We start from the raw sequence: 10467 nt of genomic DNA, 5'->3' as shown, positions 1-10467 counted from the left end.
CATGGCTTCATTATTAGTGCAGAGAGTAGATATAAAAAATTCCTACCCCAATTTCCAGCTGATGACTGTGGGACATAGGATATTCAAATCAATAAGCTAATGCCGAATGGTATGTCTCAGGCAACTTTACTCTCGATTTGTAGGTTTTTCAACTACTACTACCTTATACTACACTGGTCTGCCTCTCAATCAATAAGAGGTCATGTGAACATTCTACTCCATTCTATTTATTTCAGCTCAGTTACAAATGTCCTTCTTGAGTATTTGTTCAGAGCCCACAAAGAGGCAGCTACTTTGGACACCAACCTGATGCACACAGTCAAGATGGCCAGACGCTCTTCACTTCTGTGACTCATTTCCCTGCTCATAGCCTTAAAGCTTATCAGGGACAAAGTCCTCTCACAAAGTGGTGTACTGATCATTTTCTGTCTTTAATGTTGCAGGAATAAAAGTGCTTTATTTGGTTACCTTCAGGTCTGAGTTACATGTATAATCTAAAGAAGAATCACTGTGACTGGAAACAAACATCATTTACCTTCTGATTACAGACTATTAAAGGGAAAATTAGAAACAAGAAGAACCATCTTTCTCTTCCTAAACTGTCTCTGTAGCCAGTTCAAGGCTTCTCCTAGCCCCCATAACATGAAATGTTTTCAAAATCTCTATCTCTTGGTTCCTATTTTTAATATCACTCCTGTGCAATATAAACTAATCACTTACAGGAGTAGCTTTTAGCCTTCTTATTGTCACCTTTGTATTCATTTACTGGGTAATATTCATTGTTTGGTGCTGGGGAGAAGGAGAGTCCGTTTGCCTTCTGTGCAGTTGGAGAGCCCTCTAAAGTGTGAGGCTAAGAAGACAGGACAGGAGGAAAGAGATCTGAGGCTGTGAAGTTTCCAGATTGCACCAGTACAAAAATCTGGCTCTCAGAATGTCAATAAAATGTTGAGAGAATGGGAGAATGCTGACCTCAGGAATGTGTCTGGGTTCTGCCCCTCATCTGTAGCCCCAGAGTCCAAATGAGATTCCATGACTATGGAAATGAACAGCCTTGGGGACATGTGTTCTTTCTTTCTTCCTTTATGGACTAAGGAAATGCTTATGAAGGGCCTATAATGTGCAGAGGGAACGTTTTATAAGAAAAGTCCAGTGGTTTTGGCATCAAAAGTGTTGAGTTTCCAGCCTCCCTAAACTATTTAGTAGACACACAACAAGTCATTTAACTTCTCCGGGTCCCAGTTTCTCCACTGGCAAAATTGAGGATGCTAATTGCTATTCTGCTTAACTCACAAAATGTTGATGGCATTCAAAGGAGAGGCAGTATGTGACAATACTTTGTGGAGTTTAAAAAAAAAGAAGTCCACCTAATGTTTGGGAGGCATTACTTTAGACATCTTAAGAATACAGAGAGAAATAAATCAGCTCATGCCTTTAAGATGAGCATAAGGACAAATGCATGGGAAACTGTTACTATTGATGTATAAACTACCCCAAAATCTAGTGGCTTCAAACAGCAACCATTTTATTATATCTCACAGATCCTGCAGGTCAGGACATGGAGCAGGGCTTGGCTGGAAAGTTTTGTGCTCCTTGCGGCAACAACTGAGATCACTTAGTTATACTCAGCTGGCAGATGGGCTGGTTTGGAGAGTCCTAGAGGACTTCACTCATATGTTGGGTACCTTGGCAGTGGAGAGAGAAGGCTAAGCTCATCTGAGACTTTCTTCCAGGGCACCAGCATGTGGCCTTTTCAGCATGGTGCTCTCAAGGCTGTTGGATTCCTTACGTAGTGGCTGGCTCCCCCCAGAGCAAGTATCACCAGAGAATCAAGCGGATGCTGTATGATCAGTTGGGATGTAACTTCAGAAATCACAGTGTTACTTCCACCACAATTTGTAAATTCCAAGAGAAACCAGTCAAAATTCAAGGGGAAGAGAAGCAGTAAGTCTCTACATGTTGATGCGGAAGTGGCCAGACCACATTCTAGAAGAGCGTATGAGATGGATGACTTTGTTCCTACCCTTGGAAGATCCAATCTGCTATGATCTCTCCTCTGGCCATAATGATCCACAGCCTTCGCAAATGAGAAATACTCTCATTTCTTCCCTCAAGAACACCAGAGTCTCATTCTGTGTGGCATTGGCTCTAAGTCCGGGGAGTTTCATCTAAGTCAAGTCAAGGTGAGGATGAAGCTCTTTGGGTACAGTTGCTTGGATACAGCTTTCCAAGTATAGGTTCTTTCAACTGATCTGACGATCTCAGTCTAAAGAGATAAGTTTTCTGACCTCCCCACACTCCACATAGAAAAGCAAGACAGTGACAGGATAATCGCAATAAAGATTTCCATCCATAAGGAAGGGAGGTATCTCCTCTTATCTGGAATCACATAGTGATTGCTGGTCCATAGCAATTTTGGTATCCACTTGGATTCATATTATTAGCATCTTGATTAGGACCTGCTACTGCTTCCTGGGAATGATTCTGTCTGATCAGTCCTCTGAGTTCTTGATTCTGCCTTCCCAATCATCCTTCCTTTTCTCTCTCTCTCTCCCTCTCTCTCTCTCTCTCTGTGTGTATACATATGGCAGCTTAATAGATTTCTCAACTGCTTCCTCCCCATAGAAGTTCAGGATCTAAAAGTCTCTTTGCATTTTGCATTTTCTATGTCCCATTTAGTCTAACCTGGCTGTGCTTCTGTCATTGCAGTTCTTTTAAAAATTGTGTGAATGTTTTATTAAGTTCACTGCTTGTTCACTACATTAGATGAAAAAGCCTAGAAATTTATTTGAGGCAGGCTCTTCTCTACCGTGAACTCCCTAACAGGCTGCTATGGAGTTTTAGAAGCTTTGTTGTTTAACAGAGAGGGTCGGCGACATATGCCTTTCAGATTATAGAAGAAGCCATTTGTTTCTCTGAAAGCTCTACAGGACACTACCTTAAGTATTTCTGAGATCTTAAGGAAGGGTTTTACAGTCGAACCCTTGATTTCATGGGTCCACATTTTCCAGGGAGCCTGTGGGATTTCTTTGCATCAGGGATCTTTTTTATTTTGGAAGTTTCTGCCAGAAGAGACGCAGGTTGAGAAATTTTATTTTTGAATCCAGAAGTCATGGCTTCTATATATTTTCTCTAAATTTTGCTTGAAAATAAAATCACTTCTTTAGGCCGTCTATGAACTGTCTATGCATCTATGCTTATTTACATTATGATAAACAGCTAAGAGGAAACAAAAGATACTTCAAATTCTGTCCGACACTTTTTTAGCCAGATCCATCCATTTATTAAGGAGATTTGCTATTTTTCAAATCACTGCCAATGACAGTTTTCCTTAATTTTCTGACATTATGTAACAAGGGTACCCTTTCCTCTAGCTTCCGGTAATATTTTTCTGCCTTTCCTTTAAACACTCACCAGTCTTCTCAAGGCCCATTTTGCTTCCACTAAAAGTCTTCTTAAGGTCCTTCTAGGTTCTTGCTGCTACCCAGTCCCAAAGCCCATTCCACATACTTTGTATTTTCCTTATAGTAGTGCCACCATCCTTTCGGGTACCAAATTCTGTTTGAATTGTTATTACCACATAACAATTGTCCCCACATTTGCTATTTTAAACAATAAGTTTATTATATCTCGTGTATTCTGCATATTGGAAATTTGACCAGAGTGTGGCTTGGTGATTCTTTCGATGTTAACTGAGATCGCTTGATGGTCCTCAGGTGCGTGTCGGGCTGATCTTAAGGGCCTAAGATGGCTTCACTCACACGTCTAGTACTTTGGCAGAGGTGGCTGGAAGGCTGGATTCATTTGAGACTGCCAACTAGAATACCTACACGTCATTTTTCGAGCGTGGTGGTCTCAGGGCTCCTGAACTTTTTACTGGCAGTAGGCTTCCCCTAGATAAGTGGTTCTAAATGGGAGGAGATTCTATCCCCTGGGGGGTATTTGGCGATGTCTGGGGATATTTTTGGGGTCACACTGGGGACGGGGGGATGCTATTGTCACCTAGTTGGTAGAGGTTGGGGATGCTGCTAAACATTCTACAATGCACAGGACAGTTTCCACCCCCACAACAAAGCACTATCTGGCTCCAAATGTCAGCGTGGTCAAGGTTGTAAAGCCCTGTCCTCGAGCGAGCATCCTAAGAGTCCAGCAGACGTTTCTAACCTCGACTCAAAGACATACAGCATCAGGTTCAGACCAGATTTTTTTTGCAGACTAGGTTTTAAGAGAGGGGAATTCAACTTGACTTCTTGATGGAGGGTGGTGAAATCACATTATAGAAGAGCATGTGGGATGGGGACTATTGCCACAACCATCTTCAGGAGCTGTCAGGGAAATCTGAATGTGCTCAGCGCCACAAAAACAGGGCAAGCATGATGCTTGCAAGATGCAGGAGGATCTGCCACTTCTGGTTGGAGGGATAAAATGGGATTTCCTGAAAACATGACAATTAAATAATTTTTTAATGAAAAATTAAACTTTGAAAGAAGCATAGTGTTTTGAAAAGTTCAGTTGGAGAGGGGAACATTTTGGACAGAGGGAACAATAGAAATAAAGATATTGACGATTAGGGATCAGAAACTATGGCCTTTGGACCCATTCCAGCTTGTCACTTATTTTGTAAGTAACATTTATTGGAACCCAGCCACATACACTCATTGAATAGTTGGCCACAGAGACCATATGGCCCAAAAAGCCTAAAACATTAGCTTCCTGGTCCTTTATGGAAAAGTATGCTGACCCCTTGGACTAGTTCATTGATTTATTGTATCAGAGGTTGAGTGTAGGATGGTGAGCAAAACAAACAGTAGAACAGATATAAACCAAAAAAATTTTTCTATCACAGAGGATGCTTTTAACAGTTACAATATTTGAGAGCTATAAAGAAAATAACAAAGTTCTGTGCTTAAGAATATTAAGAGCACTTAGGAAGAATGAGCTGGGAAGACTTTATTAAGAGGATAAAGGTAAGACCTGCCAGATGAGAAAGAGACAACCATGTGAAGGACTGCGATAAGAATTATTAGGAAAGTGAAGAGTGGACACAGAGTTCCCAAGGCAGGAAAGATCTTGGCTCGAGAGCAATTGAAAGGTGACACGTTTTGGTGGAACTTAGTAAGCAAGGTGGAAAACATGGCAGGGGTCGAGGTTGAAGGGCAGGTCTTGGAAAGCCTTATAGGTGATGGAAAGGCTTTTAAATCCAGGTTTAACAGAAAATCAGTTGAGGATTTTAAGAAGGGGAGTGAAATAAAACAATTTTTATTAAAAAAGGAAAAGAAAGATAATTCTGGCTACGGGGTGGGAATTAGACAGCAGATGGACAAAAGAAGCACTGAGAGATGGGAAAAGCAGCTCAGAAAGGTTCCAGGCAAGAAATCATGGTGGTGTGGTCTAGAAACTGTGTTTCTCAAACTTTCTGTGCCCACACGTGACCTGGGAACCTTATTAAAATGCAGACACTGACTCATGAGACAGGGGATGGCACCAAGATTATTGGATTTAAACAAGTTCCCAGGGGATGGGATACCCTGGTCCATAGACCACACTTTGGGCAATTAGAGTCTAGAGGTAAAGACAGAAAAAGTTGATTTTTTAAAATGCCTTCTGAATCATTCATGTTACTAACACTTTCCCACGACTAGAAGTCTTAATGTAACTACGCAAAACAAAATCATGCAAAAGAGAAAATCCAGCCCAGGCACTATCAACCATCATAATTAAATCAGAAGTGAGTGAGAAAGCCTTTTACAGAGCTTCAGATATGGGGCATAACCTGGCAGTTAGAGTTTGAAAAAATAAGCATGAAATTTCAGCCAGTTAATGAGGAAGTGCCCAAGGGATGATAAATTTTTATTAATTTTTCTAGTAAAATTTTATAGAGTGAATCAAAATGAAGAAAAGAGTGCGCCTGCCTTAGAAGAGATATAGGATATTTGTGAATAATAGACATGAAATTTTAATATTTGGGATGGATTGGGATCACCAAAGGGAGACACTTACTCTTGGTATAAGGTCCAAGGAAGGATCTCTGGAATGATCTTCAAAGGATGATGGAGAGTCAGAGAACAAAGGACGAGGAGAGTGTTCTAGAAAGAGGAGGTAGCCCAGGGTTTAGAGGGTGATGAGAGACACCTGCTCCTCTTCCAATGCAGGGACCCCTAATACTGCTGTCAGAGCTATCTTGTCAGCCTTCAGACTGATGTACAGTGTATACAGTGTGTATGGAGCCATTAATTCTAGTCAGTTCACACTAGAAAGAATCCTTTGAGCTGCTAACATGGACCTGAACACAGTAAAGACTGGAGAAAAATGAATTATTAATAATAACAACTAACGCATGTTAATAACAAATAACAGATGAGAATATATGAGCCCAGAGAAAGAATGGGACCAGTTCAAGCAACTTGCCTGAGGTCCCCCAGCACACAGGTGGGAGAAACAGATTCCATCCTGGCTTGTTTCACCGACGATGCTGCCTTTGCTAGGACTTGCGGTTTATTTACAGAGACAAAACCAATACACTGAAAACGATCAGAGAGAGACACGAAATCAACATTACAGTTACAAGCTAGATTGCAATGCAGTTTCAAAATGAAAATTGCTTTATTGTTTTTCTTCTGATCACAGAAGTGACTCTTCCTTTCTGTAAAACAATTCAAACATTATAGGACGGTACGGGGCAAGAGATACACATTACCTGCAAGCTCATCACTCTACCTAATTCCAGAAATAGCCACTTATAACTACCTTTTTGAGTTGGGCATGTACATGCGCCATCTTGCAAGATGAAATAAGCATGAAAAAAAAGATTGTGTCGCATTATATTTGATGTGTTGTGATCTGTATTACCCCCATGCAAGCCAAGGAATTATTTGAAGGTAAAACTGCACTTACTAAACCTTAATAAAGATGAATTCATTTCTTTGAGACTGATAAATAATTTCCTGGCCCCTTGCTAGCCATCTAGCTCTAGCTAGTTCAGGCATGAACACACGAGTGTACTAACACTGCTCATTATGTAATTTTGGGAATCCTCTCCTCTCACCCTCCTTGCCGAAGGGTCATAGTTAGGCCACAGGATAGGTTAGTACCACGACCCCACCACCTCTCCAGCACATGGCTCCATTCTTTTTCAAATCATTATCAATATGTGCATGTGTGTGTGTGTGTGTGTGTGTGTGTAAAACTAGTCACGTTTATTTACATGAAATTATCTGCAATAAATTCACCCAATTTAGGTATATGGTATGATCAGCTCTGAAAGTATATCTGGTAGTAAAATCACAACACTCAAAATACAGAACACTTCTGGGATCCCCAAATAGCCTTCCTTCCTCTTTGCATTTGGATTCCCTCCTCCCATCCCTGGCCCCAGGCAGCCATTAATCTATTTTCCAGACCTACGTTATTGCCTTTTCAAGAAAGTGACATAGATGGAGTCATAAAGTCTGTGGTCTTTGGGGTCTGGCTTCACTTCCTTGGTGTAATACTCTTGAGCTTCATCCATTGCTCTTGTACGTGTCCATAGCTTGTTGCTTTGTATCGCTGAGGAGCATTCCATTGTAGAAATAGACCCCACTTTAGCCATTCACCAATCACCATGGTTGCCATTGGAGTGTTTCCATTTTTTGGCTATTATGAATAAAACTTTTATGAATAGCCACATCCTGATCTTTGTATGGGCATAGTTTATATTTCCCTTAGGTAAATGACTAGGAATGGAATTGCTTTGGGGGTATGCTCAGTGTCTGTCTAACTTAATAGGAAATTGCCAAACTATTGTCCAGTGGGGCTGCACCTTTTGTATTCCTGGTTCTCACCAGCACTCCATAATGTCAGTCTTTGATCTTAGCCATTCTAGTGAGATTCAGTGGGATGCCCGTGGGGTCTCATTTTGCATTTCCCTAATGACTCACAATGTTGAGTTTTCTTATGCATATTATCCATTCACATATATTCTTTGGAAAAGTAAGTTCTTTCTCTATTGTTAAAAAAAATTGACTTGTTTGCCTTCTTATAATTGAGTTGTAAGGTTTCTTCAAATATAGCAGATACAAGTCCTATATCGATCCACATGTATCTGATATTGTCCCATAACTTTTGGATGCTCCGTCCTGTTTTTCTTTCTCACCCTCCACCCAGTGGCGGCTTGGTGGAAAGAGCTAATGAGAACATGTGGCCCCACCTTGAGTTTGGGCTCCCAGGAGCCTCACTGTCATGGTGGTCCACACACAGCCCGTGAGAATTTGCTAAAATTTCAGGTTTTGTCCTTCTTATCCACTCATATAACTACCACCTCTTTTGTCCCACCATCTGCCAAAGGAAATATTTCTTATATCCTGTCTCTCCTTGGAGGGGCTTCTCATCCTTTGAAATTCAGCTCACCAGATGGTCTTATGACCACAGGTCTCTCCGAGGATAATTTTTTTTAATACAGTTGTACTGATGATCTAACTATTTGTTTGTTTGTTACAATGAGAGCAATATGCTTTCTGGATCTTAAGCAGAAGTAGATCTGCCTCCATCGTCCCTGTTAACGTGGCAGAAGAATTTCATTGCTGGCACCATCAGAGTCGGTCAGTATGGGCTCAGTGAGCCCTCTGTGCCCTGGGCTTTCAGATAGGAGAGGCTGGCGTTTGGGCCTCTCTGTGACCTCTATCAGGAATGACCTGGTTGCCAGGGTCAATGGCATGTCTGATTTTAAGCATCTTCCTCTCCAATGCCCCCTGGGGGGAGTATCTTTCATTCTTGCTAAAGGTTTTTCATGAAGCCCCCATATGTGATATCTCTTCGGCTTATTTCCCTTTTGATTGACTTCCTAAGGGCTCTTCCCTTTGGACATTTAGCCCAAGTAATGCCGGGGCTTATTTTAAAAAAGCACAACTTTCACCAAATGCTTAATTCCCTGTGCCAGCACGCATGGGCCGAGACTTGGCAGCTCTCCCCATCCCAGAATGAGTCCCCTCTGCCCTCCTACACAGCACATCTGGAGCCTCAAGAGTGGTCCTGGCCCCTTTCTCAGTAGATACATCTGACCTGATGGTCATCTCTTGTGGTTTATACTCTAAAGGCCTGCCCTCAGTAGCCCCGATATACTGGAATTCTCAAAATGAATTCTCAAATGAGACTTTACTTCAGGAACCCTGGCTACAGATATCAATATCCTACCCTCAGGTGCTCACACTCTGCTTCCAAGGTGCCCTGTTTGTGTCTAAACATGTTGTCCTTGCATTTAGCCAAAGTTTAAAATGTGCAATTTTCTGACCAAAATCAGAGCTGGCTGAACCCCTACCCAGGGCTGTGATTCTTTGAAACGTACACCCGACCAATTTATTTTCCAATAAAAATGGACAAAGGAGTCAAAGCTAACAGAGGGTTTATTATTTTAGAAAAGCCCCCCGTACCGACGTGATGGTAAACAACGTGTGCCCTCATATGGAAGCCTGCATCCCCGCCGAGGGTGTCTGGGCTCAGCTGACGGCAATTGCTGGTCAATGGGGTAACAGCTCACGTGGGACCCCAAGTATGGCTGTGACGTCTGACAGGCTTGGTCATAAAAACTTCATTTCCTGCTTCCAGCGCTCTCTTGAGACAAGCTCAGCACCAAAGTATTGTTCACTCAGTTGTGAAACATGATGATAGAGGTTATTGATCTGTTATTCTGTTCTGTCGGATAAAGCTAAATAGGAGATGTGGGGTGAAGCGAACCTACCTACCTTCCTTCCCTCCCTCCCAAGGAATTGACCAGGCTCTTTATGTCCAGTTGGTCATACTCTGGGCTGTAAAGCAATTGAATTTCCTCCTCCCTCCTTCCCCCCTCCCCATGAAAAGACCACAGCCCTTTAAGACCCCTCTAGAACTAGACTACAGACCACAATGCCCAGTCTTCCAAAGGAGGAGCATCCCATTTCTGGTCAATGGTCCTGCATTTAGTAAGGAGAAGCCACAAAGTCCCAAACCCCTACTTCTCACAACTCAAACACTAACATGGAGAACACTGAGATTGACTCAGGATATATATTTTCCTGAGACCAGTGGTTTATGAAATTTATTCTCCTATCGGCTGATCTCCTGAACGGTTGTTTGTCATAATCAGATTTTGAAACCATATATCGCCTTTCAAGTGCTGACTGCGCTGTAACCTCTGGCTCCATCCACGCTTCTGGTCTGGGTAGAGCGGATCTTGGCAATGAATGAAAACCGTAGCTGTCTTATCAAATCACGACAGTTCTCGTTTTGTTTAACAGAGCTGGAAATTAGTTTTTCAGGCGCTGATCTTGACAGGTCAGCTGTCAAAATTGGGTGTCGGTGGCCATAAATTCATCGAGCCCATGAACAGAATTCTGTCTGCAAAACACAAGGGGAAGTCAGAGTAGACACACTTATGTACAAATGAAATGGTTTGCAGCTGTATGACTAAGTGTCAGGACTTCTTTGGGTGAAAGGTTTTTCTGGCTTCGCATTTATCAA

At 42.0% G+C, this 10467-nt stretch overlaps 1 protein-coding gene across 3 annotated transcripts in view; it reads left to right on the top strand.

Annotated features, from left to right (window-relative positions):
* The window catches only part of GRID1 (glutamate ionotropic receptor delta type subunit 1), a 611661-nt gene that overhangs the window by 486916 nt on the left and 114278 nt on the right, over window positions 1-10467 (top strand). The window lies entirely within an intron of this gene.

The sequence above is a fragment of the Camelus ferus genome, chromosome 11, assembly GCF_009834535.1.
Source record: "Camelus ferus isolate YT-003-E chromosome 11, BCGSAC_Cfer_1.0, whole genome shotgun sequence".
Classification (NCBI taxonomy): Eukaryota; Metazoa; Chordata; class Mammalia; order Artiodactyla; family Camelidae; genus Camelus; species Camelus ferus.
This window is presented reverse-complemented; position numbering and strand designations above follow the sequence as displayed.